General features: G+C 50.3%; 40 non-coding genes across 40 annotated transcripts; all 40 read left to right on the top strand.

The window, feature by feature from the left end:
- The first annotated feature begins 300 nt into the window (after positions 1-300).
- Positions 301-373, top strand: Trnak-uuu. Its single transcript has one exon. It is a non-coding gene; the product is annotated as a tRNA-Lys (tRNA).
- Positions 374-511: 138 nt separating this feature from the next.
- Positions 512-593, top strand: Trnas-cga. The gene has a single exon. It is a non-coding gene; the product is annotated as a tRNA-Ser (tRNA).
- A 693-nt stretch (positions 594-1,286) lies between these two features.
- Positions 1,287-1,368, top strand: Trnas-uga. Its single transcript has one exon. It is a non-coding gene; the product is annotated as a tRNA-Ser (tRNA).
- Positions 1,369-1,967: 599 nt separating this feature from the next.
- On the top strand, positions 1,968-2,040 carry Trnaf-gaa. Its single transcript has one exon. It is a non-coding gene; the product is annotated as a tRNA-Phe (tRNA).
- Positions 2,041-2,579: 539 nt separating this feature from the next.
- On the top strand, positions 2,580-2,652 carry Trnak-uuu. Its single transcript has one exon. It is a non-coding gene; the product is annotated as a tRNA-Lys (tRNA).
- Positions 2,653-2,790: 138 nt separating this feature from the next.
- On the top strand, positions 2,791-2,872 carry Trnas-cga. Its single transcript has one exon. It is a non-coding gene; the product is annotated as a tRNA-Ser (tRNA).
- Positions 2,873-3,565: 693 nt separating this feature from the next.
- Trnas-uga lies at positions 3,566-3,647 on the top strand. The gene has a single exon. It is a non-coding gene; the product is annotated as a tRNA-Ser (tRNA).
- A 599-nt stretch (positions 3,648-4,246) lies between these two features.
- Positions 4,247-4,319, top strand: Trnaf-gaa. Its single transcript has one exon. It is a non-coding gene; the product is annotated as a tRNA-Phe (tRNA).
- Positions 4,320-4,858: 539 nt separating this feature from the next.
- On the top strand, positions 4,859-4,931 carry Trnak-uuu. The gene has a single exon. It is a non-coding gene; the product is annotated as a tRNA-Lys (tRNA).
- A 138-nt stretch (positions 4,932-5,069) lies between these two features.
- On the top strand, positions 5,070-5,151 carry Trnas-cga. Its single transcript has one exon. It is a non-coding gene; the product is annotated as a tRNA-Ser (tRNA).
- Positions 5,152-5,844: 693 nt separating this feature from the next.
- Positions 5,845-5,926, top strand: Trnas-uga. Its single transcript has one exon. It is a non-coding gene; the product is annotated as a tRNA-Ser (tRNA).
- Positions 5,927-6,525: 599 nt separating this feature from the next.
- Positions 6,526-6,598, top strand: Trnaf-gaa. Its single transcript has one exon. It is a non-coding gene; the product is annotated as a tRNA-Phe (tRNA).
- A 539-nt stretch (positions 6,599-7,137) lies between these two features.
- Positions 7,138-7,210, top strand: Trnak-uuu. Its single transcript has one exon. It is a non-coding gene; the product is annotated as a tRNA-Lys (tRNA).
- A 138-nt stretch (positions 7,211-7,348) lies between these two features.
- Positions 7,349-7,430, top strand: Trnas-cga. The gene has a single exon. It is a non-coding gene; the product is annotated as a tRNA-Ser (tRNA).
- A 693-nt stretch (positions 7,431-8,123) lies between these two features.
- Positions 8,124-8,205, top strand: Trnas-uga. Its single transcript has one exon. It is a non-coding gene; the product is annotated as a tRNA-Ser (tRNA).
- A 599-nt stretch (positions 8,206-8,804) lies between these two features.
- Trnaf-gaa lies at positions 8,805-8,877 on the top strand. The gene has a single exon. It is a non-coding gene; the product is annotated as a tRNA-Phe (tRNA).
- Positions 8,878-9,416: 539 nt separating this feature from the next.
- On the top strand, positions 9,417-9,489 carry Trnak-uuu. Its single transcript has one exon. It is a non-coding gene; the product is annotated as a tRNA-Lys (tRNA).
- A 138-nt stretch (positions 9,490-9,627) lies between these two features.
- On the top strand, positions 9,628-9,709 carry Trnas-cga. Its single transcript has one exon. It is a non-coding gene; the product is annotated as a tRNA-Ser (tRNA).
- Positions 9,710-10,402: 693 nt separating this feature from the next.
- On the top strand, positions 10,403-10,484 carry Trnas-uga. The gene has a single exon. It is a non-coding gene; the product is annotated as a tRNA-Ser (tRNA).
- Positions 10,485-11,083: 599 nt separating this feature from the next.
- On the top strand, positions 11,084-11,156 carry Trnaf-gaa. Its single transcript has one exon. It is a non-coding gene; the product is annotated as a tRNA-Phe (tRNA).
- Positions 11,157-11,695: 539 nt separating this feature from the next.
- Positions 11,696-11,768, top strand: Trnak-uuu. The gene has a single exon. It is a non-coding gene; the product is annotated as a tRNA-Lys (tRNA).
- A 138-nt stretch (positions 11,769-11,906) lies between these two features.
- Trnas-cga lies at positions 11,907-11,988 on the top strand. Its single transcript has one exon. It is a non-coding gene; the product is annotated as a tRNA-Ser (tRNA).
- A 693-nt stretch (positions 11,989-12,681) lies between these two features.
- Positions 12,682-12,763, top strand: Trnas-uga. Its single transcript has one exon. It is a non-coding gene; the product is annotated as a tRNA-Ser (tRNA).
- Positions 12,764-13,362: 599 nt separating this feature from the next.
- Trnaf-gaa lies at positions 13,363-13,435 on the top strand. Its single transcript has one exon. It is a non-coding gene; the product is annotated as a tRNA-Phe (tRNA).
- Positions 13,436-13,974: 539 nt separating this feature from the next.
- On the top strand, positions 13,975-14,047 carry Trnak-uuu. Its single transcript has one exon. It is a non-coding gene; the product is annotated as a tRNA-Lys (tRNA).
- A 138-nt stretch (positions 14,048-14,185) lies between these two features.
- Positions 14,186-14,267, top strand: Trnas-cga. Its single transcript has one exon. It is a non-coding gene; the product is annotated as a tRNA-Ser (tRNA).
- A 693-nt stretch (positions 14,268-14,960) lies between these two features.
- On the top strand, positions 14,961-15,042 carry Trnas-uga. The gene has a single exon. It is a non-coding gene; the product is annotated as a tRNA-Ser (tRNA).
- Positions 15,043-15,641: 599 nt separating this feature from the next.
- Trnaf-gaa lies at positions 15,642-15,714 on the top strand. The gene has a single exon. It is a non-coding gene; the product is annotated as a tRNA-Phe (tRNA).
- Positions 15,715-16,253: 539 nt separating this feature from the next.
- Trnak-uuu lies at positions 16,254-16,326 on the top strand. Its single transcript has one exon. It is a non-coding gene; the product is annotated as a tRNA-Lys (tRNA).
- A 138-nt stretch (positions 16,327-16,464) lies between these two features.
- On the top strand, positions 16,465-16,546 carry Trnas-cga. The gene has a single exon. It is a non-coding gene; the product is annotated as a tRNA-Ser (tRNA).
- Positions 16,547-17,239: 693 nt separating this feature from the next.
- Trnas-uga lies at positions 17,240-17,321 on the top strand. The gene has a single exon. It is a non-coding gene; the product is annotated as a tRNA-Ser (tRNA).
- A 599-nt stretch (positions 17,322-17,920) lies between these two features.
- Positions 17,921-17,993, top strand: Trnaf-gaa. The gene has a single exon. It is a non-coding gene; the product is annotated as a tRNA-Phe (tRNA).
- A 539-nt stretch (positions 17,994-18,532) lies between these two features.
- Trnak-uuu lies at positions 18,533-18,605 on the top strand. The gene has a single exon. It is a non-coding gene; the product is annotated as a tRNA-Lys (tRNA).
- Positions 18,606-18,743: 138 nt separating this feature from the next.
- On the top strand, positions 18,744-18,825 carry Trnas-cga. The gene has a single exon. It is a non-coding gene; the product is annotated as a tRNA-Ser (tRNA).
- Positions 18,826-19,518: 693 nt separating this feature from the next.
- Positions 19,519-19,600, top strand: Trnas-uga. The gene has a single exon. It is a non-coding gene; the product is annotated as a tRNA-Ser (tRNA).
- Positions 19,601-20,199: 599 nt separating this feature from the next.
- Positions 20,200-20,272, top strand: Trnaf-gaa. Its single transcript has one exon. It is a non-coding gene; the product is annotated as a tRNA-Phe (tRNA).
- A 539-nt stretch (positions 20,273-20,811) lies between these two features.
- Positions 20,812-20,884, top strand: Trnak-uuu. Its single transcript has one exon. It is a non-coding gene; the product is annotated as a tRNA-Lys (tRNA).
- Positions 20,885-21,022: 138 nt separating this feature from the next.
- Positions 21,023-21,104, top strand: Trnas-cga. The gene has a single exon. It is a non-coding gene; the product is annotated as a tRNA-Ser (tRNA).
- Positions 21,105-21,810: 706 nt separating this feature from the next.
- Trnas-uga lies at positions 21,811-21,891 on the top strand. The gene has a single exon. It is a non-coding gene; the product is annotated as a tRNA-Ser (tRNA).
- Positions 21,892-22,506: 615 nt separating this feature from the next.
- Positions 22,507-22,581, top strand: Trnaf-gaa. Its single transcript has one exon. It is a non-coding gene; the product is annotated as a tRNA-Phe (tRNA).
- The last annotated feature ends 119 nt before the right edge of the window (positions 22,582-22,700 follow it).

Raw genomic sequence — 22,700 nt, 5'->3', positions numbered from 1 at the left:
CGAAAACGTGGGAAACATTGCATTCGAAATGCTTGCGAATTTTCCAATTGCCCAGTGAGTGTCGACAAAACACGTCAATTCTCTGCTCCAACGTATGAGACGTAACAACTGGTGCAATTTGTTGTTGCATCGTGTGCCAGCAGTCTTCGATAGTGTGTTACGAGCTTAGCGCGATAAGTTTGCAGACAGCATTTAGGCGACGTTTTATTAGTAACGGCCCCATGCAACGATTGCACAACAGTAAAGGACATGAGTCAATGTACAGTTGTGCATCGTGGGAGGTCTCACACCGTCGTCCGAGCCCGGATAGCTCAGTCGGTAGAGCATTAGGCTTTTAACCTAAGGGTCCAGGGTTCAAGTCCCTGTCCGGGCGGAAATTTTAAAACTTTGGTAGCGATTCGTCTGGTAGCGGTGGAAACGCTACGGAAAATAATGCAGCTACGCCGTTTTCTGACACCACAGTGCTTCAAACGGTAGCATTTGCATGTGTCGGGACAACGCCGCGCTACCGGCAGTCGTGGCCGAGTGGTTAAGGCGTCTGACTCGAAATCAGATTCCCTATGGGAGCGTAGGTTCGAATCCTACCGGCTGCGTGCGATTTTGCGTAAAGAGAGGAGCAAAAATTTTCGCACACATGTGACATGCGTGGGCGAATGCGGGTGCAAACCAGTGACGCCATTCTCAACAAGACGAAAGTTTCCGTTTAAGACTACTGAGTTTCGCGACGACCGCTGCTTACTGTGGCCATCGGTTCACCTCGCACTGACGCTGGGACTGCAGAAAGCCGTCGCTGAGATCGTGAGTACACAGATGTGCTCGAAAGTGTTGGACAGAGCGAACATTCAATTCTTTTTAAGAATCGCAATTGAATCATTCGAGTGCGGCGAAGGCAGTGGTGCAGCGTTTCTTTTCTTAAGATCTCGCAGCTGCTTGGAGGTATGTCCATCGTTTTAAGACGACAGAAAACTAGCGTCAGCGGTGCGTCAGTGGGAAGTCGGTGAAGTCGCCATTGGAGCCATAAGCCAGTAATTACAACATGCGAATCACTCGCTCACCACGCAGCTGTACGATAATGCTCGTGCGTGGGCCCGCATAGCTGAGTCGGTAGAGCGTTAGGTTTTCAACCAAAGGGTCCTGGGTTCAAGTCCCTGTCTGGGCGAAAATTAATACACTTTCGTAACGGCTAATGGAAACCCTACAGGAAAGAGTGAGGCCACGCCGCTTTCTGCCATCAGATTGCTTCTAAAGATGGCCGTTTCACTTGTCGGGAGTCGCTTCTGCCACCGGCAGTCGTGGCCGAGTGGTTAAGGCGTCTGACTTGAAATCAGATTCCCTCTGGGAGCGTAGGTTCGAGTCCTGCCGACTGCGAAAATTTTCTCTCTCTCAAAAGATGGACGTTCAGGTGCATCCTAGCAGTTGCGTCACTACTAAACACATGGGTCACCAGTTATTTGATCCAGGGCGCAGCGTTACAGTCGCGCCCAGAAGCCGCAGCTCATCTCCTCGTCTCACAGCCGCCCACCGGGTGTTAGTACAAGTGTCGCCTCACTGGGCAGTGCAGATGTGTCCTTTTTAGCTTGCAGACGATGACGTGTAGCAATTTACGAGCTAACGCAAGTCGAATGTTTTACCGTGTGTATCTGCTAGATACTGCCTCTCATACGGTGGAGAGGCTCACTCCTTCTTGTGTCTCGTTCTCTGCACACGAGTTGCCCCTGACATCGACATAGCACGGGTTTTCTAGCGTCAGCGCGGCGTCACGTGAAGTCAGCGAAGTGAATATTACACGAGTCGAGTCGACATGTTTGCTTGTTACGATGATGGAAGCAGAAGAAATGTGTGTGGGACTTCACTGCATCGGCTGCTCGCCTTTCAGCGTCCCTGTGTCTTATCAGACGAAGGTGACTGTGAAATTGGCAACGAGGCAGAGCTGAACGAACACATGCAAACAGCAACGTTCAATGTCAGCCGAAATAGCTCAGTTGGGAGAGCGTTAGACTGAAGATCTAAAGGTCCCTGGTTCGATCCCGGGTTTCGGCAGGTATTCGTTTTGATGCGACGCCAATGGAATTGCTCTCCGTTGGTGATAATGCAACTACAGCTGACAACAAAAATGACTCTCTGCTGTAGCAGTTCTGGTTGTCTAGTGCATGCCATAAGAGGAACTCACTAGAAAACTAACTCCCTTTGAAGGAAAAGAATCAAAAAAGCCCTACCGACTGCGTTCCTTTTTCTGTGTCAGGTGGTGAAGAACGTCTTCAACGGAACCGCGAAATGAGCGAAAACGTGGGAAACATTGCATTCGAAATGCTTGCGAATTTTCCAATTGCCCAGTGAGTGTCGACAAAACACGTCAATTCTCTGCTCCAACGTATGAGACGTAACAACTGGTGCAATTTGTTGTTGCATCGTGTGCCAGCAGTCTTCGATAGTGTGTTACGAGCTTAGCGCGATAAGTTTGCAGACAGCATTTAGGCGACGTTTTATTAGTAACGGCCCCATGCAACGATTGCACAACAGTAAAGGACATGAGTCAATGTACAGTTGTGCATCGTGGGAGGTCTCACACCGTCGTCCGAGCCCGGATAGCTCAGTCGGTAGAGCATTAGGCTTTTAACCTAAGGGTCCAGGGTTCAAGTCCCTGTCCGGGCGGAAATTTTAAAACTTTGGTAGCGATTCGTCTGGTAGCGGTGGAAACGCTACGGAAAATAATGCAGCTACGCCGTTTTCTGACACCACAGTGCTTCAAACGGTAGCATTTGCATGTGTCGGGACAACGCCGCGCTACCGGCAGTCGTGGCCGAGTGGTTAAGGCGTCTGACTCGAAATCAGATTCCCTATGGGAGCGTAGGTTCGAATCCTACCGGCTGCGTGCGATTTTGCGTAAAGAGAGGAGCAAAAATTTTCGCACACATGTGACATGCGTGGGCGAATGCGGGTGCAAACCAGTGACGCCATTCTCAACAAGACGAAAGTTTCCGTTTAAGACTACTGAGTTTCGCGACGACCGCTGCTTACTGTGGCCATCGGTTCACCTCGCACTGACGCTGGGACTGCAGAAAGCCGTCGCTGAGATCGTGAGTACACAGATGTGCTCGAAAGTGTTGGACAGAGCGAACATTCAATTCTTTTTAAGAATCGCAATTGAATCATTCGAGTGCGGCGAAGGCAGTGGTGCAGCGTTTCTTTTCTTAAGATCTCGCAGCTGCTTGGAGGTATGTCCATCGTTTTAAGACGACAGAAAACTAGCGTCAGCGGTGCGTCAGTGGGAAGTCGGTGAAGTCGCCATTGGAGCCATAAGCCAGTAATTACAACATGCGAATCACTCGCTCACCACGCAGCTGTACGATAATGCTCGTGCGTGGGCCCGCATAGCTGAGTCGGTAGAGCGTTAGGTTTTCAACCAAAGGGTCCTGGGTTCAAGTCCCTGTCTGGGCGAAAATTAATACACTTTCGTAACGGCTAATGGAAACCCTACAGGAAAGAGTGAGGCCACGCCGCTTTCTGCCATCAGATTGCTTCTAAAGATGGCCGTTTCACTTGTCGGGAGTCGCTTCTGCCACCGGCAGTCGTGGCCGAGTGGTTAAGGCGTCTGACTTGAAATCAGATTCCCTCTGGGAGCGTAGGTTCGAGTCCTGCCGACTGCGAAAATTTTCTCTCTCTCAAAAGATGGACGTTCAGGTGCATCCTAGCAGTTGCGTCACTACTAAACACATGGGTCACCAGTTATTTGATCCAGGGCGCAGCGTTACAGTCGCGCCCAGAAGCCGCAGCTCATCTCCTCGTCTCACAGCCGCCCACCGGGTGTTAGTACAAGTGTCGCCTCACTGGGCAGTGCAGATGTGTCCTTTTTAGCTTGCAGACGATGACGTGTAGCAATTTACGAGCTAACGCAAGTCGAATGTTTTACCGTGTGTATCTGCTAGATACTGCCTCTCATACGGTGGAGAGGCTCACTCCTTCTTGTGTCTCGTTCTCTGCACACGAGTTGCCCCTGACATCGACATAGCACGGGTTTTCTAGCGTCAGCGCGGCGTCACGTGAAGTCAGCGAAGTGAATATTACACGAGTCGAGTCGACATGTTTGCTTGTTACGATGATGGAAGCAGAAGAAATGTGTGTGGGACTTCACTGCATCGGCTGCTCGCCTTTCAGCGTCCCTGTGTCTTATCAGACGAAGGTGACTGTGAAATTGGCAACGAGGCAGAGCTGAACGAACACATGCAAACAGCAACGTTCAATGTCAGCCGAAATAGCTCAGTTGGGAGAGCGTTAGACTGAAGATCTAAAGGTCCCTGGTTCGATCCCGGGTTTCGGCAGGTATTCGTTTTGATGCGACGCCAATGGAATTGCTCTCCGTTGGTGATAATGCAACTACAGCTGACAACAAAAATGACTCTCTGCTGTAGCAGTTCTGGTTGTCTAGTGCATGCCATAAGAGGAACTCACTAGAAAACTAACTCCCTTTGAAGGAAAAGAATCAAAAAAGCCCTACCGACTGCGTTCCTTTTTCTGTGTCAGGTGGTGAAGAACGTCTTCAACGGAACCGCGAAATGAGCGAAAACGTGGGAAACATTGCATTCGAAATGCTTGCGAATTTTCCAATTGCCCAGTGAGTGTCGACAAAACACGTCAATTCTCTGCTCCAACGTATGAGACGTAACAACTGGTGCAATTTGTTGTTGCATCGTGTGCCAGCAGTCTTCGATAGTGTGTTACGAGCTTAGCGCGATAAGTTTGCAGACAGCATTTAGGCGACGTTTTATTAGTAACGGCCCCATGCAACGATTGCACAACAGTAAAGGACATGAGTCAATGTACAGTTGTGCATCGTGGGAGGTCTCACACCGTCGTCCGAGCCCGGATAGCTCAGTCGGTAGAGCATTAGGCTTTTAACCTAAGGGTCCAGGGTTCAAGTCCCTGTCCGGGCGGAAACTTTAAAACTTTGGTAGCGATTCGTCTGGTAGCGGTGGAAACGCTACGGAAAATAATGCAGCTACGCCGTTTTCTGACACCACAGTGCTTCAAACGGTAGCATTTGCATGTGTCGGGACAACGCCGCGCTACCGGCAGTCGTGGCCGAGTGGTTAAGGCGTCTGACTCGAAATCAGATTCCCTATGGGAGCGTAGGTTCGAATCCTACCGGCTGCGTGCGATTTTGCGTAAAGAGAGGAGCAAAAATTTTCGCACACATGTGACATGCGTGGGCGAATGCGGGTGCAAACCAGTGACGCCATTCTCAACAAGACGAAAGTTTCCGTTTAAGACTACTGAGTTTCGCGACGACCGCTGCTTACTGTGGCCATCGGTTCACCTCGCACTGACGCTGGGACTGCAGAAAGCCGTCGCTGAGATCGTGAGTACACAGATGTGCTCGAAAGTGTTGGACAGAGCGAACATTCAATTCTTTTTAAGAATCGCAATTGAATCATTCGAGTGCGGCGAAGGCAGTGGTGCAGCGTTTCTTTTCTTAAGATCTCGCAGCTGCTTGGAGGTATGTCCATCGTTTTAAGACGACAGAAAACTAGCGTCAGCGGTGCGTCAGTGGGAAGTCGGTGAAGTCGCCATTGGAGCCATAAGCCAGTAATTACAACATGCGAATCACTCGCTCACCACGCAGCTGTACGATAATGCTCGTGCGTGGGCCCGCATAGCTGAGTCGGTAGAGCGTTAGGTTTTCAACCAAAGGGTCCTGGGTTCAAGTCCCTGTCTGGGCGAAAATTAATACACTTTCGTAACGGCTAATGGAAACCCTACAGGAAAGAGTGAGGCCACGCCGCTTTCTGCCATCAGATTGCTTCTAAAGATGGCCGTTTCACTTGTCGGGAGTCGCTTCTGCCACCGGCAGTCGTGGCCGAGTGGTTAAGGCGTCTGACTTGAAATCAGATTCCCTCTGGGAGCGTAGGTTCGAGTCCTGCCGACTGCGAAAATTTTCTCTCTCTCAAAAGATGGACGTTCAGGTGCATCCTAGCAGTTGCGTCACTACTAAACACATGGGTCACCAGTTATTTGATCCAGGGCGCAGCGTTACAGTCGCGCCCAGAAGCCGCAGCTCATCTCCTCGTCTCACAGCCGCCCACCGGGTGTTAGTACAAGTGTCGCCTCACTGGGCAGTGCAGATGTGTCCTTTTTAGCTTGCAGACGATGACGTGTAGCAATTTACGAGCTAACGCAAGTCGAATGTTTTACCGTGTGTATCTGCTAGATACTGCCTCTCATACGGTGGAGAGGCTCACTCCTTCTTGTGTCTCGTTCTCTGCACACGAGTTGCCCCTGACATCGACATAGCACGGGTTTTCTAGCGTCAGCGCGGCGTCACGTGAAGTCAGCGAAGTGAATATTACACGAGTCGAGTCGACATGTTTGCTTGTTACGATGATGGAAGCAGAAGAAATGTGTGTGGGACTTCACTGCATCGGCTGCTCGCCTTTCAGCGTCCCTGTGTCTTATCAGACGAAGGTGACTGTGAAATTGGCAACGAGGCAGAGCTGAACGAACACATGCAAACAGCAACGTTCAATGTCAGCCGAAATAGCTCAGTTGGGAGAGCGTTAGACTGAAGATCTAAAGGTCCCTGGTTCGATCCCGGGTTTCGGCAGGTATTCGTTTTGATGCGACGCCAATGGAATTGCTCTCCGTTGGTGATAATGCAACTACAGCTGACAACAAAAATGACTCTCTGCTGTAGCAGTTCTGGTTGTCTAGTGCATGCCATAAGAGGAACTCACTAGAAAACTAACTCCCTTTGAAGGAAAAGAATCAAAAAAGCCCTACCGACTGCGTTCCTTTTTCTGTGTCAGGTGGTGAAGAACGTCTTCAACGGAACCGCGAAATGAGCGAAAACGTGGGAAACATTGCATTCGAAATGCTTGCGAATTTTCCAATTGCCCAGTGAGTGTCGACAAAACACGTCAATTCTCTGCTCCAACGTATGAGACGTAACAACTGGTGCAATTTGTTGTTGCATCGTGTGCCAGCAGTCTTCGATAGTGTGTTACGAGCTTAGCGCGATAAGTTTGCAGACAGCATTTAGGCGACGTTTTATTAGTAACGGCCCCATGCAACGATTGCACAACAGTAAAGGACATGAGTCAATGTACAGTTGTGCATCGTGGGAGGTCTCACACCGTCGTCCGAGCCCGGATAGCTCAGTCGGTAGAGCATTAGGCTTTTAACCTAAGGGTCCAGGGTTCAAGTCCCTGTCCGGGCGGAAATTTTAAAACTTTGGTAGCGATTCGTCTGGTAGCGGTGGAAACGCTACGGAAAATAATGCAGCTACGCCGTTTTCTGACACCACAGTGCTTCAAACGGTAGCATTTGCATGTGTCGGGACAACGCCGCGCTACCGGCAGTCGTGGCCGAGTGGTTAAGGCGTCTGACTCGAAATCAGATTCCCTATGGGAGCGTAGGTTCGAATCCTACCGGCTGCGTGCGATTTTGCGTAAAGAGAGGAGCAAAAATTTTCGCACACATGTGACATGCGTGGGCGAATGCGGGTGCAAACCAGTGACGCCATTCTCAACAAGACGAAAGTTTCCGTTTAAGAATACTGAGTTTCGCGACGACCGCTGCTTACTGTGGCCATCGGTTCACCTCGCACTGACGCTGGGACTGCAGAAAGCCGTCGCTGAGATCGTGAGTACACAGATGTGCTCGAAAGTGTTGGACAGAGCGAACATTCAATTCTTTTTAAGAATCGCAATTGAATCATTCGAGTGCGGCGAAGGCAGTGGTGCAGCGTTTCTTTTCTTAAGATCTCGCAGCTGCTTGGAGGTATGTCCATCGTTTTAAGACGACAGAAAACTAGCGTCAGCGGTGCGTCAGTGGGAAGTCGGTGAAGTCGCCATTGGAGCCATAAGCCAGTAATTACAACATGCGAATCACTCGCTCACCACGCAGCTGTACGATAATGCTCGTGCGTGGGCCCGCATAGCTGAGTCGGTAGAGCGTTAGGTTTTCAACCAAAGGGTCCTGGGTTCAAGTCCCTGTCTGGGCGAAAATTAATACACTTTCGTAACGGCTAATGGAAACCCTACAGGAAAGAGTGAGGCCACGCCGCTTTCTGCCATCAGATTGCTTCTAAAGATGGCCGTTTCACTTGTCGGGAGTCGCTTCTGCCACCGGCAGTCGTGGCCGAGTGGTTAAGGCGTCTGACTTGAAATCAGATTCCCTCTGGGAGCGTAGGTTCGAGTCCTGCCGACTGCGAAAATTTTCTCTCTCTCAAAAGATGGACGTTCAGGTGCATCCTAGCAGTTGCGTCACTACTAAACACATGGGTCACCAGTTATTTGATCCAGGGCGCAGCGTTACAGTCGCGCCCAGAAGCCGCAGCTCATCTCCTCGTCTCACAGCCGCCCACCGGGTGTTAGTACAAGTGTCGCCTCACTGGGCAGTGCAGATGTGTCCTTTTTAGCTTGCAGACGATGACGTGTAGCAATTTACGAGCTAACGCAAGTCGAATGTTTTACCGTGTGTATCTGCTAGATACTGCCTCTCATACGGTGGAGAGGCTCACTCCTTCTTGTGTCTCGTTCTCTGCACACGAGTTGCCCCTGACATCGACATAGCACGGGTTTTCTAGCGTCAGCGCGGCGTCACGTGAAGTCAGCGAAGTGAATATTACACGAGTCGAGTCGACATGTTTGCTTGTTACGATGATGGAAGCAGAAGAAATGTGTGTGGGACTTCACTGCATCGGCTGCTCGCCTTTCAGCGTCCCTGTGTCTTATCAGACGAAGGTGACTGTGAAATTGGCAACGAGGCAGAGCTGAACGAACACATGCAAACAGCAACGTTCAATGTCAGCCGAAATAGCTCAGTTGGGAGAGCGTTAGACTGAAGATCTAAAGGTCCCTGGTTCGATCCCGGGTTTCGGCAGGTATTCGTTTTGATGCGACGCCAATGGAATTGCTCTGCGTTGGTGATAATGCAACTACAGCTGACAACAAAAATGACTCTCTGCTGTAGCAGTTCTGGTTGTCTAGTGCATGCCATAAGAGGAACTCACTAGAAAACTAACTCCCTTTGAAGGAAAAGAATCAAAAAAGCCCTACCGACTGCGTTCCTTTTTCTGTGTCAGGTGGTGAAGAACGTCTTCAACGGAACCGCGAAATGAGCGAAAACGTGGGAAACATTGCATTCGAAATGCTTGCGAATTTTCCAATTGCCCAGTGAGTGTCGACAAAACACGTCAATTCTCTGCTCCAACGTATGAGACGTAACAACTGGTGCAATTTGTTGTTGCATCGTGTGCCAGCAGTCTTCGATAGTGTGTTACGAGCTTAGCGCGATAAGTTTGCAGACAGCATTTAGGCGACGTTTTATTAGTAACGGCCCCATGCAACGATTGCACAACAGTAAAGGACATGAGTCAATGTACAGTTGTGCATCGTGGGAGGTCTCACACCGTCGTCCGAGCCCGGATAGCTCAGTCGGTAGAGCATTAGGCTTTTAACCTAAGGGTCCAGGGTTCAAGTCCCTGTCCGGGCGGAAATTTTAAAACTTTGGTAGCGATTCGTCTGGTAGCGGTGGAAACGCTACGGAAAATAATGCAGCTACGCCGTTTTCTGACACCACAGTGCTTCAAACGGTAGCATTTGCATGTGTCGGGACAACGCCGCGCTACCGGCAGTCGTGGCCGAGTGGTTAAGGCGTCTGACTCGAAATCAGATTCCCTGTGGGAGCGTAGGTTCGAATCCTACCGGCTGCGTGCGATTTTGCGTAAAGAGAGGAGCAAAAATTTTCGCACACATGTGACATGCGTGGGCGAATGCGGGTGCAAACCAGTGACGCCATTCTCAACAAGACGAAAGTTTCCGTTTAAGAATACTGAGTTTCGCGACGACCGCTGCTTACTGTGGCCATCGGTTCACCTCGCACTGACGCTGGGACTGCAGAAAGCCGTCGCTGAGATCGTGAGTACACAGATGTGCTCGAAAGTGTTGGACAGAGCGAACATTCAATTCTTTTTAAGAATCGCAATTGAATCATTCGAGTGCGGCGAAGGCAGTGGTGCAGCGTTTCTTTTCTTAAGATCTCGCAGCTGCTTGGAGGTATGTCCATCGTTTTAAGACGACAGAAAACTAGCGTCAGCGGTGCGTCAGTGGGAAGTCGGTGAAGTCGCCATTGGAGCCATAAGCCAGTAATTACAACATGCGAATCACTCGCTCACCACGCAGCTGTACGATAATGCTCGTGCGTGGGCCCGCATAGCTGAGTCGGTAGAGCGTTAGGTTTTCAACCAAAGGGTCCTGGGTTCAAGTCCCTGTCTGGGCGAAAATTAATACACTTTCGTAACGGCTAATGGAAACCCTACAGGAAAGAGTGAGGCCACGCCGCTTTCTGCCATCAGATTGCTTCTAAAGATGGCCGTTTCACTTGTCGGGAGTCGCTTCTGCCACCGGCAGTCGTGGCCGAGTGGTTAAGGCGTCTGACTTGAAATCAGATTCCCTCTGGGAGCGTAGGTTCGAGTCCTGCCGACTGCGAAAATTTTCTCTCTCTCAAAAGATGGACGTTCAGGTGCATCCTAGCAGTTGCGTCACTACTAAACACATGGGTCACCAGTTATTTGATCCAGGGCGCAGCGTTACAGTCGCGCCCAGAAGCCGCAGCTCATCTCCTCGTCTCACAGCCGCCCACCGGGTGTTAGTACAAGTGTCGCCTCACTGGGCAGTGCAGATGTGTCCTTTTTAGCTTGCAGACGATGACGTGTAGCAATTTACGAGCTAACGCAAGTCGAATGTTTTACCGTGTGTATCTGCTAGATACTGCCTCTCATACGGTGGAGAGGCTCACTCCTTCTTGTGTCTCGTTCTCTGCACACGAGTTGCCCCTGACATCGACATAGCACGGGTTTTCTAGCGTCAGCGCGGCGTCACGTGAAGTCAGCGAAGTGAATATTACACGAGTCGAGTCGACATGTTTGCTTGTTACGATGATGGAAGCAGAAGAAATGTGTGTGGGACTTCACTGCATCGGCTGCTCGCCTTTCAGCGTCCCTGTGTCTTATCAGACGAAGGTGACTGTGAAATTGGCAACGAGGCAGAGCTGAACGAACACATGCAAACAGCAACGTTCAATGTCAGCCGAAATAGCTCAGTTGGGAGAGCGTTAGACTGAAGATCTAAAGGTCCCTGGTTCGATCCCGGGTTTCGGCAGGTATTCGTTTTGATGCGACGCCAATGGAATTGCTCTGCGTTGGTGATAATGCAACTACAGCTGACAACAAAAATGACTCTCTGCTGTAGCAGTTCTGGTTGTCTAGTGCATGCCATAAGAGGAACTCACTAGAAAACTAACTCCCTTTGAAGGAAAAGAATCAAAAAAGCCCTACCGACTGCGTTCCTTTTTCTGTGTCAGGTGGTGAAGAACGTCTTCAACGGAACCGCGAAATGAGCGAAAACGTGGGAAACATTGCATTCGAAATGCTTGCGAATTTTCCAATTGCCCAGTGAGTGTCGACAAAACACGTCAATTCTCTGCTCCAACGTATGAGACGTAACAACTGGTGCAATTTGTTGTTGCATCGTGTGCCAGCAGTCTTCGATAGTGTGTTACGAGCTTAGCGCGATAAGTTTGCAGACAGCATTTAGGCGACGTTTTATTAGTAACGGCCCCATGCAACGATTGCACAACAGTAAAGGACATGAGTCAATGTACAGTTGTGCATCGTGGGAGGTCTCACACCGTCGTCCGAGCCCGGATAGCTCAGTCGGTAGAGCATTAGGCTTTTAACCTAAGGGTCCAGGGTTCAAGTCCCTGTCCGGGCGGAAATTTTAAAACTTTGGTAGCGATTCGTCTGGTAGCGGTGGAAACGCTACGGAAAATAATGCAGCTACGCCGTTTTCTGACACCACAGTGCTTCAAACGGTAGCATTTGCATGTGTCGGGACAACGCCGCGCTACCGGCAGTCGTGGCCGAGTGGTTAAGGCGTCTGACTCGAAATCAGATTCCCTATGGGAGCGTAGGTTCGAATCCTACCGGCTGCGTGCGATTTTGCGTAAAGAGAGGACCAAAAATTTTCGCACACATGTGACATGCGTGGGCGAATGCGGGTGCAAACCAGTGACGCCATTCTCAACAAGACGAAAGTTTCCGTTTAAGAATACTGAGTTTCGCGACGACCGCTGCTTACTGTGGCCATCGGTTCACCTCGCACTGACGCTGGGACTGCAGAAAGCCGTCGCTGAGATCGTGAGTACACAGATGTGCTCGAAAGTGTTGGACAGAGCGAACATTCAATTCTTTTTAAGAATCGCAATTGAATCATTCGAGTGCGGCGAAGGCAGTGGTGCAGCGTTTCTTTTCTTAAGATCTCGCAGCTGCTTGGAGGTATGTCCATCGTTTTAAGACGACAGAAAACTAGCGTCAGCGGTGCGTCAGTGGGAAGTCGGTGAAGTCGCCATTGGAGCCATAAGCCAGTAATTACAACATGCGAATCACTCGCTCACCACGCAGCTGTACGATAATGCTCGTGCGTGGGCCCGCATAGCTGAGTCGGTAGAGCGTTAGGTTTTCAACCAAAGGGTCCTGGGTTCAAGTCCCTGTCTGGGCGAAAATTAATACACTTTCGTAACGGCTAATGGAAACCCTACAGGAAAGAGTGAGGCCACGCCGCTTTCTGCCATCAGATTGCTTCTAAAGATGGCCGTTTCACTTGTCGGGAGTCGCTTCTGCCACCGGCAGTCGTGGCCGAGTGGTTAAGGCGTCTGACTTGAAATCAGATTCCCTCTGGGAGCGTAGGTTCGAGTCCTGCCGACTGCGAAAATTTTCTCTCTCTCAAAAGATGGACGTTCAGGTGCATCCTAGCAGTTGCGTCACTACTAAACACATGGGTCACCAGTTATTTGATCCAGGGCGCAGCGTTACAGTCGCGCCCAGAAGCCGCAGCTCATCTCCTCGTCTCACAGCCGCCCACCGGGTGTTAGTACAAGTGTCGCCTCACTGGGCAGTGCAGATGTGTCCTTTTTAGCTTGCAGACGATGACGTGTAGCAATTTACGAGCTAACGCAAGTCGAATGTTTTACCGTGTGTATCTGCTAGATACTGCCTCTCATACGGTGGAGAGGCTCACTCCTTCTTGTGTCTCGTTCTCTGCACACGAGTTGCCCCTGACATCGACATAGCACGGGTTTTCTAGCGTCAGCGCGGCGTCACGTGAAGTCAGCGAAGTGAATATTACACGAGTCGAGTCGACATGTTTGCTTGTTACGATGATGGAAGCAGAAGAAATGTGTGTGGGACTTCACTGCATCGGCTGCTCGCCTTTCAGCGTCCCTGTGTCTTATCAGACGAAGGTGACTGTGAAATTGGCAACGAGGCAGAGCTGAACGAACACATGCAAACAGCAACGTTCAATGTCAGCCGAAATAGCTCAGTTGGGAGAGCGTTAGACTGAAGATCTAAAGGTCCCTGGTTCGATCCCGGGTTTCGGCAGGTATTCGTTTTGATGCGACGCCAATGGAATTGCTCTGCGTTGGTGATAATGCAACTACAGCTGACAACAAAAATGACTCTCTGCTGTAGCAGTTCTGGTTGTCTAGTGCATGCCATAAGAGGAACTCACTAGAAAACTAACTCCCTTTGAAGGAAAAGAATCAAAAAAGCCCTACCGACTGCGTTCCTTTTTCTGTGTCAGGTGGTGAAGAACGTCTTCAACGGAACCGCGAAATGAGCGAAAACGTGGGAAACATTGCATTCGAAATGCTTGCGAATTTTCCAATTGCCCAGTGAGTGTCGACAAAACACGTCAATTCTCTGCTCCAACGTATGAGACGTAACAACTGGTGCAATTTGTTGTTGCATCGTGTGCCAGCAGTCTTCGATAGTGTGTTACGAGCTTAGCGCGATAAGTTTGCAGACAGCATTTAGGCGACGTTTTATTAGTAACGGCCCCATGCAACGATTGCACAACAGTAAAGGACATGAGTCAATGTACAGTTGTGCATCGTGGGAGGTCTCACACCGTCGTCCGAGCCCGGATAGCTCAGTCGGTAGAGCATTAGGCTTTTAACCTAAGGGTCCAGGGTTCAAGTCCCTGTCCGGGCGGAAATTTTAAAACTTTGGTAGCGATTCGTCTGGTAGCGGTGGAAACGCTACGGAAAATAATGCAGCTACGCCGTTTTCTGACACCACAGTGCTTCAAACGGTAGCATTTGCATGTGTCGGGACAACGCCGCGCTACCGGCAGTCGTGGCCGAGTGGTTAAGGCGTCTGACTCGAAATCAGATTCCCTATGGGAGCGTAGGTTCGAATCCTACCGGCTGCGTGCGATTTTGCGTAAAGAGAGGAGCAAAAATTTTCGCACACATGTGACATGCGTGGGCGAATGCGGGTGCAAACCAGTGACGCCATTCTCAACAAGACGAAAGTTTCCGTTTAAGAATACTGAGTTTCGCGACGACCGCTGCTTACTGTGGCCATCGGTTCACCTCGCACTGACGCTGGGACTGCAGAAAGCCGTCGCTGAGATCGTGAGTACACAGATGTGCTCGAAAGTGTTGGACAGAGCGAACATTCAATTCTTTTTAAGAATCGCAATTGAATCATTCGAGTGCGGCGAAGGCAGTGGTGCAGCGTTTCTTTTCTTAAGATCTCGCAGCTGCTTGGAGGTATGTCCATCGTTTTAAGACGACAGAAAACTAGCGTCAGCGGTGCGTCAGTGGGAAGTCGGTGAAGTCGCCATTGGAGCCATAAGCCAGTAATTACAACATGCGAATCACTCGCTCACCACGCAGCTGTACGATAATGCTCGTGCGTGGGCCCGCATAGCTGAGTCGGTAGAGCGTTAGGTTTTCAACCAAAGGGTCCTGGGTTCAAGTCCCTGTCTGGGCGAAAATTAATACACTTTCGTAACGGCTAATGGAAACCCTACAGGAAAGAGTGAGGCCACGCCGCTTTCTGCCATCAGATTGCTTCTAAAGATGGCCGTTTCACTTGTCGGGAGTCGCTTCTGCCACCGGCAGTCGTGGCCGAGTGGTTAAGGCGTCTGACTTGAAATCAGATTCCCTCTGGGAGCGTAGGTTCGAGTCCTGCCGACTGCGAAAATTTTCTCTCTCTCAAAAGATGGACGTTCAGGTGCATCCTAGCAGTTGCGTCACTACTAAACACATGGGTCACCAGTTATTTGATCCAGGGCGCAGCGTTACAGTCGCGCCCAGAAGCCGCAGCTCATCTCCTCGTCTCACAGCCGCCCACCGGGTGTTAGTACAAGTGTCGCCTCACTGGGCAGTGCAGATGTGTCCTTTTTAGCTTGCAGACGATGACGTGTAGCAATTTACGAGCTAACGCAAGTCGAATGTTTTACCGTGTGTATCTGCTAGATACTGCCTCTCATACGGTGGAGAGGCTCACTCCTTCTTGTGTCTCGTTCTCTGCACACGAGTTGCCCCTGACATCGACATAGCACGGGTTTTCTAGCGTCAGCGCGGCGTCACGTGAAGTCAGCGAAGTGAATATTACACGAGTCGAGTCGACATGTTTGCTTGTTACGATGATGGAAGCAGAAGAAATGTGTGTGGGACTTCACTGCATCGGCTGCTCGCCTTTCAGCGTCCCTGTGTCTTATCAGACGAAGGTGACTGTGAAATTGGCAACGAGGCAGAGCTGAACGAACACATGCAAACAGCAACGTTCAATGTCAGCCGAAATAGCTCAGTTGGGAGAGCGTTAGACTGAAGATCTAAAGGTCCCTGGTTCGATCCCGGGTTTCGGCAGGTATTCGTTTTGATGCGACGCCAATGGAATTGCTCTGCGTTGGTGATAATGCAACTACAGCTGACAACAAAAATGACTCTCTGCTGTAGCAGTTCTGGTTGTCTAGTGCATGCCATAAGAGGAACTCACTAGAAAACTAACTCCCTTTGAAGGAAAAGAATCAAAAAAGCCCTACCGACTGCGTTCCTTTTTCTGTGTCAGGTGGTGAAGAACGTCTTCAACGGAACCGCGAAATGAGCGAAAACGTGGGAAACATTGCATTCGAAATGCTTGCGAATTTTCCAATTGCCCAGTGAGTGTCGACAAAACACGTCAATTCTCTGCTCCAACGTATGAGACGTAACAACTGGTGCAATTTGTTGTTGCATCGTGTGCCAGCAGTCTTCGATAGTGTGTTACGAGCTTAGCGCGATAAGTTTGCAGACAGCATTTAGGCGACGTTTTATTAGTAACGGCCCCATGCAACGATTGCACAACAGTAAAGGACATGAGTCAATGTACAGTTGTGCATCGTGGGAGGTCTCACACCGTCGTCCGAGCCCGGATAGCTCAGTCGGTAGAGCATTAGGCTTTTAACCTAAGGGTCCAGGGTTCAAGTCCCTGTCCGGGCGGAAATTTTAAAACTTTGGTAGCGATTCGTCTGGTAGCGGTGGAAACGCTACGGAAAATAATGCAGCTACGCCGTTTTCTGACACCACAGTGCTTCAAACGGTAGCATTTGCATGTGTCGGGACAACGCCGCGCTACCGGCAGTCGTGGCCGAGTGGTTAAGGCGTCTGACTCGAAATCAGATTCCCTATGGGAGCGTAGGTTCGAATCCTACCGGCTGCGTGCGATTTTGCGTAAAGAGAGGAGCAAAAATTTTCGCACACATGTGACATGCGTGGGCGAATGCGGGTGCAAACCAGTGACGCCATTCTCAACAAGACGAAAGTTTCCGTTTAAGAATACTGAGTTTCGCGACGACCGCTGCTTACTGTGGCCATCGGTTCACCTCGCACTGACGCTGGGACTGCAGAAAGCCGTCGCTGAGATCGTGAGTACACAGATGTGCTCGAAAGTGTTGGACAGAGCGAACATTCAATTCTTTTTAAGAATCGCAATTGAATCATTCGAGTGCGGCGAAGGCAGTGGTGCAGCGTTTCTTTTCTTAAGATCTCGCAGCTGCTTGGAGGTATGTCCATCGTTTTAAGACGACAGAAAACTAGCGTCAGCGGTGCGTCAGTGGGAAGTCGGTGAAGTCGCCATTGGAGCCATAAGCCAGTAATTACAACATGCGAATCACTCGCTCACCACGCAGCTGTACGATAATGCTCGTGCGTGGGCCCGCATAGCTGAGTCGGTAGAGCGTTAGGTTTTCAACCAAAGGGTCCTGGGTTCAAGTCCCTGTCTGGGCGAAAATTAATACACTTTCGTAACGGCTAATGGAAACCCTACAGGAAAGAGTGAGGCCACGCCGCTTTCTGCCATCAGATTGCTTCTAAAGATGGCCGTTTCACTTGTCGGGAGTCGCTTCTGCCACCGGCAGTCGTGGCCGAGTGGTTAAGGCGTCTGACTTGAAATCAGATTCCCTCTGGGAGCGTAGGTTCGAGTCCTGCCGACTGCGAAAATTTTCTCTCTCTCAAAAGATGGACGTTCAGGTGCATCCTAGCAGTTGCGTCACTACTAAACACATGGGTCACCAGTTATTTGATCCAGGGCGCAGCGTTACAGTCGCGCCCAGAAGCCGCAGCTCATCTCCTCGTCTCACAGCCGCCCACCGGGTGTTAGTACAAGTGTCGCCTCACTGGGCAGTGCAGATGTGTCCTTTTTAGCTTGCAGACGATGACGTGTAGCAATTTACGAGCTAACGCAAGTCGAATGTTTTACCGTGTGTATCTGCTAGATACTGCCTCTCATACGGTGGAGAGGCTCACTCCTTCTTGTGTCTCGTTCTCTGCACACGAGTTGCCCCTGACATCGACATAGCACGGGTTTTCTAGCGTCAGCGCGGCGTCACGTGAAGTCAGCGAAGTGAATATTACACGAGTCGAGTCGACATGTTTGCTTGTTACGATGATGGAAGCAGAAGAAATGTGTGTGGGACTTCACTGCATCGGCTGCTCGCCTTTCAGCGTCCCTGTGTCTTATCAGACGAAGGTGACTGTGAAATTGGCAACGAGGCAGAGCTGAACGAACACATGCAAACAGCAACGTTCAATGTCAGCCGAAATAGCTCAGTTGGGAGAGCGTTAGACTGAAGATCTAAAGGTCCCTGGTTCGATCCCGGGTTTCGGCAGGTATTCGTTTTGATGCGACGCCAATGGAATTGCTCTGCGTTGGTGATAATGCAACTACAGCTGACAACAAAAATGACTCTCTGCTGTAGCAGTTCTGGTTGTCTAGTGCATGCCATAAGAGGAACTCACTAGAAAACTAACTCCCTTTGAAGGAAAAGAATCAAAAAAGCCCTACCGACTGCGTTCCTTTTTCTGTGTCAGGTGGTGAAGAACGTCTTCAACGGAACCGCGAAATGAGCGAAAACGTGGGAAACATTGCATTCGAAATGCTTGCGAATTTTCCAATTGCCCAGTGAGTGTCGACAAAACACGTCAATTCTCTGCTCCAACGTATGAGACGTAACAACTGGTGCAATTTGTTGTTGCATCGTGTGCCAGCAGTCTTCGATAGTGTGTTACGAGCTTAGCGCGATAAGTTTGCAGACAGCATTTAGGCGACGTTTTATTAGTAACGGCCCCATGCAACGATTGCACAACAGTAAAGGACATGAGTCAATGTACAGTTGTGCATCGTGGGAGGTCTCACACCGTCGTCCGAGCCCGGATAGCTCAGTCGGTAGAGCATTAGGCTTTTAACCTAAGGGTCCAGGGTTCAAGTCCCTGTCCGGGCGGAAATTTTAAAACTTTGGTAGCGATTCGTCTGGTAGCGGTGGAAACGCTACGGAAAATAATGCAGCTACGCCGTTTTCTGACACCACAGTGCTTCAAACGGTAGCATTTGCATGTGTCGGGACAACGCCGCGCTACCGGCAGTCGTGGCCGAGTGGTTAAGGCGTCTGACTCGAAATCAGATTCCCTGTGGGAGCGTAGGTTCGAATCCTACCGGCTGCGTGCGATTTTGCGTAAAGAGAGGAGCAAAAATTTTCGCACACATGTGACATGCGTGGGCGAATGCGGGTGCAAACCAGTGACGCCATTCTCAACAAGACGAAAGTTTCCGTTTAAGAATACTGAGTTTCGCGACGACCGCTGCTTACTGTGGCCATCGGTTCACCTCGCACTGACGCTGGGACTGCAGAAAGCCGTCGCTGAGATCGTGAGTACACAGATGTGCTCGAAAGTGTTGGACAGAGCGAACATTCAATTCTTTTTAAGAATCGCAATTGAATCATTCGAGTGCGGCGAAGGCAGTGGTGCAGCGTTTCTTTTCTTAAGATCTCGCAGCTGCTTGGAGGTATGTCCATCGTTTTAAGACGACAGAAAACTAGCGTCAGCGGTGCGTCAGTGGGAAGTCGGTGAAGTCGCCATTGGAGCCATAAGCCAGTAATTACAACATGCGAATCACTCGCTCACCACGCAGCTGTACGATAATGCTCGTGCGTGGGCCCGCATAGCTGAGTCGGTAGAGCGTTAGGTTTTCAACCAAAGGGTCCTGGGTTCAAGTCCCTGTCTGGGCGAAAATTAATACACTTTCGTAACGGCTAATGGAAACCCTACAGGAAAGAGTGAGGCCACGCCGCTTTCTGCCATCAGATTGCTTCTAAAGATGGCCGTTTCACTTGTCGGGAGTCGCTTCTGCCACCGGCAGTCGTGGCCGAGTGGTTAAGGCGTCTGACTTGAAATCAGATTCCCTCTGGGAGCGTAGGTTCGAGTCCTGCCGACTGCGAAAATTTTCTCTCTCTCAAAAGATGGACGTTCAGGTGCATCCTAGCAGTTGCGTCACTACTAAACACATGGGTCACCAGTTATTTGATCCAGGGCGCAGCGTTACAGTCGCGCCCAGAAGCCGCAGCTCATCTCCTCGTCTCACAGCCGCCCACCGGGTGTTAGTACAAGTGTCGCCTCACTGGGCAGTGCAGATGTGTCCTTTTTAGCTTGCAGACGATGACGTGTAGCAATTTACGAGCTAACGCAAGTCGAATGTTTTACCGTGTGTATCTGCTAGATACTGCCTCTCATACGGTGGAGAGGCTCACTCCTTCTTGTGTCTCGTTCTCTGCACACGAGTTGCCCCTGACATCGACATAGCACGGGTTTTCTAGCGTCAGCGCGGCGTCACGTGAAGTCAGCGAAGTGAATATTACACGAGTCGAGTCGACATGTTTGCTTGTTACGATGATGGAAGCAGAAGAAATGTGTGTGGGACTTCACTGCATCGGCTGCTCGCCTTTCAGCGTCCCTGTGTCTTATCAGACGAAGGTGACTGTGAAATTGGCAACGAGGCAGAGCTGAACGAACACATGCAAACAGCAACGTTCAATGTCAGCCGAAATAGCTCAGTTGGGAGAGCGTTAGACTGAAGATCTAAAGGTCCCTGGTTCGATCCCGGGTTTCGGCAGGTATTCGTTTTGATGCGACGCCAATGGAATTGCTCTGCGTTGGTGATAATGCAACTACAGCTGACAACAAAAATGACTCTCTGCTGTAGCAGTTCTGGTTGTCTAGTGCATGCCATAAGAGGAACTCACTAGAAAACTAACTCCCTTTGAAGGAAAAGAATCAAAAAAGCCCTACCGACTGCGTTCCTTTTTCTGTGTCAGGTGGTGAAGAACGTCTTCAACGGAACCGCGAAATGAGCGAAAACGTGGGAAACATTGCATTCGAAATGCTTGCGAATTTTCCAATTGCCCAGTGAGTGTCGACAAAACACGTCAATTCTCTGCTCCAACGTATGAGACGTAACAACTGGTGCAATTTGTTGTTGCATCGTGTGCCAGCAGTCTTCGATAGTGTGTTACGAGCTTAGCGCGATAAGTTTGCAGACAGCATTTAGGCGACGTTTTATTAGTAACGGCCCCATGCAACGATTGCACAACAGTAAAGGACATGAGTCAATGTACAGTTGTGCATCGTGGGAGGTCTCACACCGTCGTCCGAGCCCGGATAGCTCAGTCGGTAGAGCATTAGGCTTTTAACCTAAGGGTCCAGGGTTCAAGTCCCTGTCCGGGCGGAAATTTTAAAACTTTGGTAGCGATTCGTCTGGTAGCGGTGGAAACGCTACGGAAAATAATGCAGCTACGCCGTTTTCTGACACCACAGTGCTTCAAACGGTAGCATTTGCATGTGTCGGGACAACGCCGCGCTACCGGCAGTCGTGGCCGAGTGGTTAAGGCGTCTGACTCGAAATCAGATTCCCTATGGGAGCGTAGGTTCGAATCCTACCGGCTGCGTGCGATTTTGCGTAAAGAGAGGACCAAAAATTTTCGCACACATGTGACATGCGTGGGCGAATGCGGGTGCAAACCAGTGACGCCATTCTCAACAAGTCGAAAGTTTCCGTTTAAGAATACTGAGTTTCGCGACGACCGCTGCTTACTGTGGCCATCGGTTCACCTCGCACTGACGCTGGGACTGCAGAAAAGCCGTCGCTGAGATCGTGAGTACACAGATGTGCTCGAAAGTGTTGGACAGAAGCGAACATTCAATTCTTTTTAAGAATCGCAATTGAATCATTCGAGTGCGGCGAAGGCAGTGGTGCAGCGTTTCTTTTCTTAAGATCTCGCAGCTGCTTGGAGGTATGTCCATCGTTTTAAGACGACAGAAAACTAGCGTCAGCGGTGCGTCAGTGGGAAGTCGGTGAAGTCGCCATTGGAGCCATAAGCCAGTAATTTACAACATGCTGAATCACTCGCTCACCACGCAGCTGTACGATAATGCTCGTGTGCGTGGGCCCGCATAGCTGAGTCGGTAGAGCGTTAGGTTTTCAACCAAAGGGTCCTGGGTTCAAGTCCCTGTCTGGGCGAAAATTAATACAGCTTTCGTAACCGGCTAATGGATAACCCTACAGGAAAGAGTGAGGCCACGCCGCTTTCTGCCATCAGAGTTGCTTTCTAGAAGATCGGCCGTTTCACTTGTCGGGAGTCGCTTCTGCCACCGGCAGTCGTGGCGAGTGGTTAAGGCGTCTGACTTGAAATCAGATACCCTCTGGGAGCGTAGGTTCGAGTCCTGCCGACTGCGAAAATTTTTCTCTCTCTCAAAAGATGGACGTTCAGGTGCATCCTAGCAGTTGCGTCACTACTACAAACACATGGGTCACGCAGTTAGATTTGATCCAGGGCGCAGCGTTACAGTCGCGCCAGAAGCCGCAGCTCATCTCCTCGTCTCACAGACCGGCCCACCGGGTGTTAGTACAAGTGTCGCCTCACTGGGCAGTGCAGATGTGTATCTTTTTAGCTCTGCAGACGATGACGTGTAGCAATTTACGAGCTAACGCAAGTCGAATGTTCTTACCGTGTGTATCTGCTAGATACTGCCTCTCATACGGTGGAGAGGCTCACTCCTTCTTGTGTCTCGTTCTCTGCACACGAGTTGCCCTGACATCGACATAGCACGGTGTTTCTAGCGTCAGCGCGGCGTCACGTGAAGTCAGCGAAGAAGTGAATATTACACGAGATCGAGTCGACATGTTTGCTTGTTACGATGATGGAAAGCAGAAGAAATGTGTGTGGGACTTCACTGCATCGGCTGCTCGCCTTTCAGCGTCCCTGTGTCTTATCAGACGAAGGTGACTGTGAAATTGGCAACGAGGCAGAGCTGAACGAACACAATGCAATCAGCAACGTTCAAGTGTCAGCCGAAATAGCTCAGTTGGAGAGAGCGTTAGACTGAAGACTCTAAAGGTCCCTGGTTCGATCCCGGGTATCGGCAGGTATTCGTTTTGATGCGACGCCAATGGAATTGCTCTGCGTTGGTGATAATGCAACTACAGCTGACAAACAAAAATGACTCTCTGCTGTAGCAGTTCTGGTTGTCTAGTGCATGCCATA

This window comes from Schistocerca piceifrons, unplaced genomic scaffold, assembly GCF_021461385.2.
Source record: "Schistocerca piceifrons isolate TAMUIC-IGC-003096 unplaced genomic scaffold, iqSchPice1.1 HiC_scaffold_42, whole genome shotgun sequence".
Lineage (NCBI taxonomy): Eukaryota > Metazoa > Arthropoda > Insecta > Orthoptera > Acrididae > Schistocerca > Schistocerca piceifrons.
This window is presented reverse-complemented; position numbering and strand designations above follow the sequence as displayed.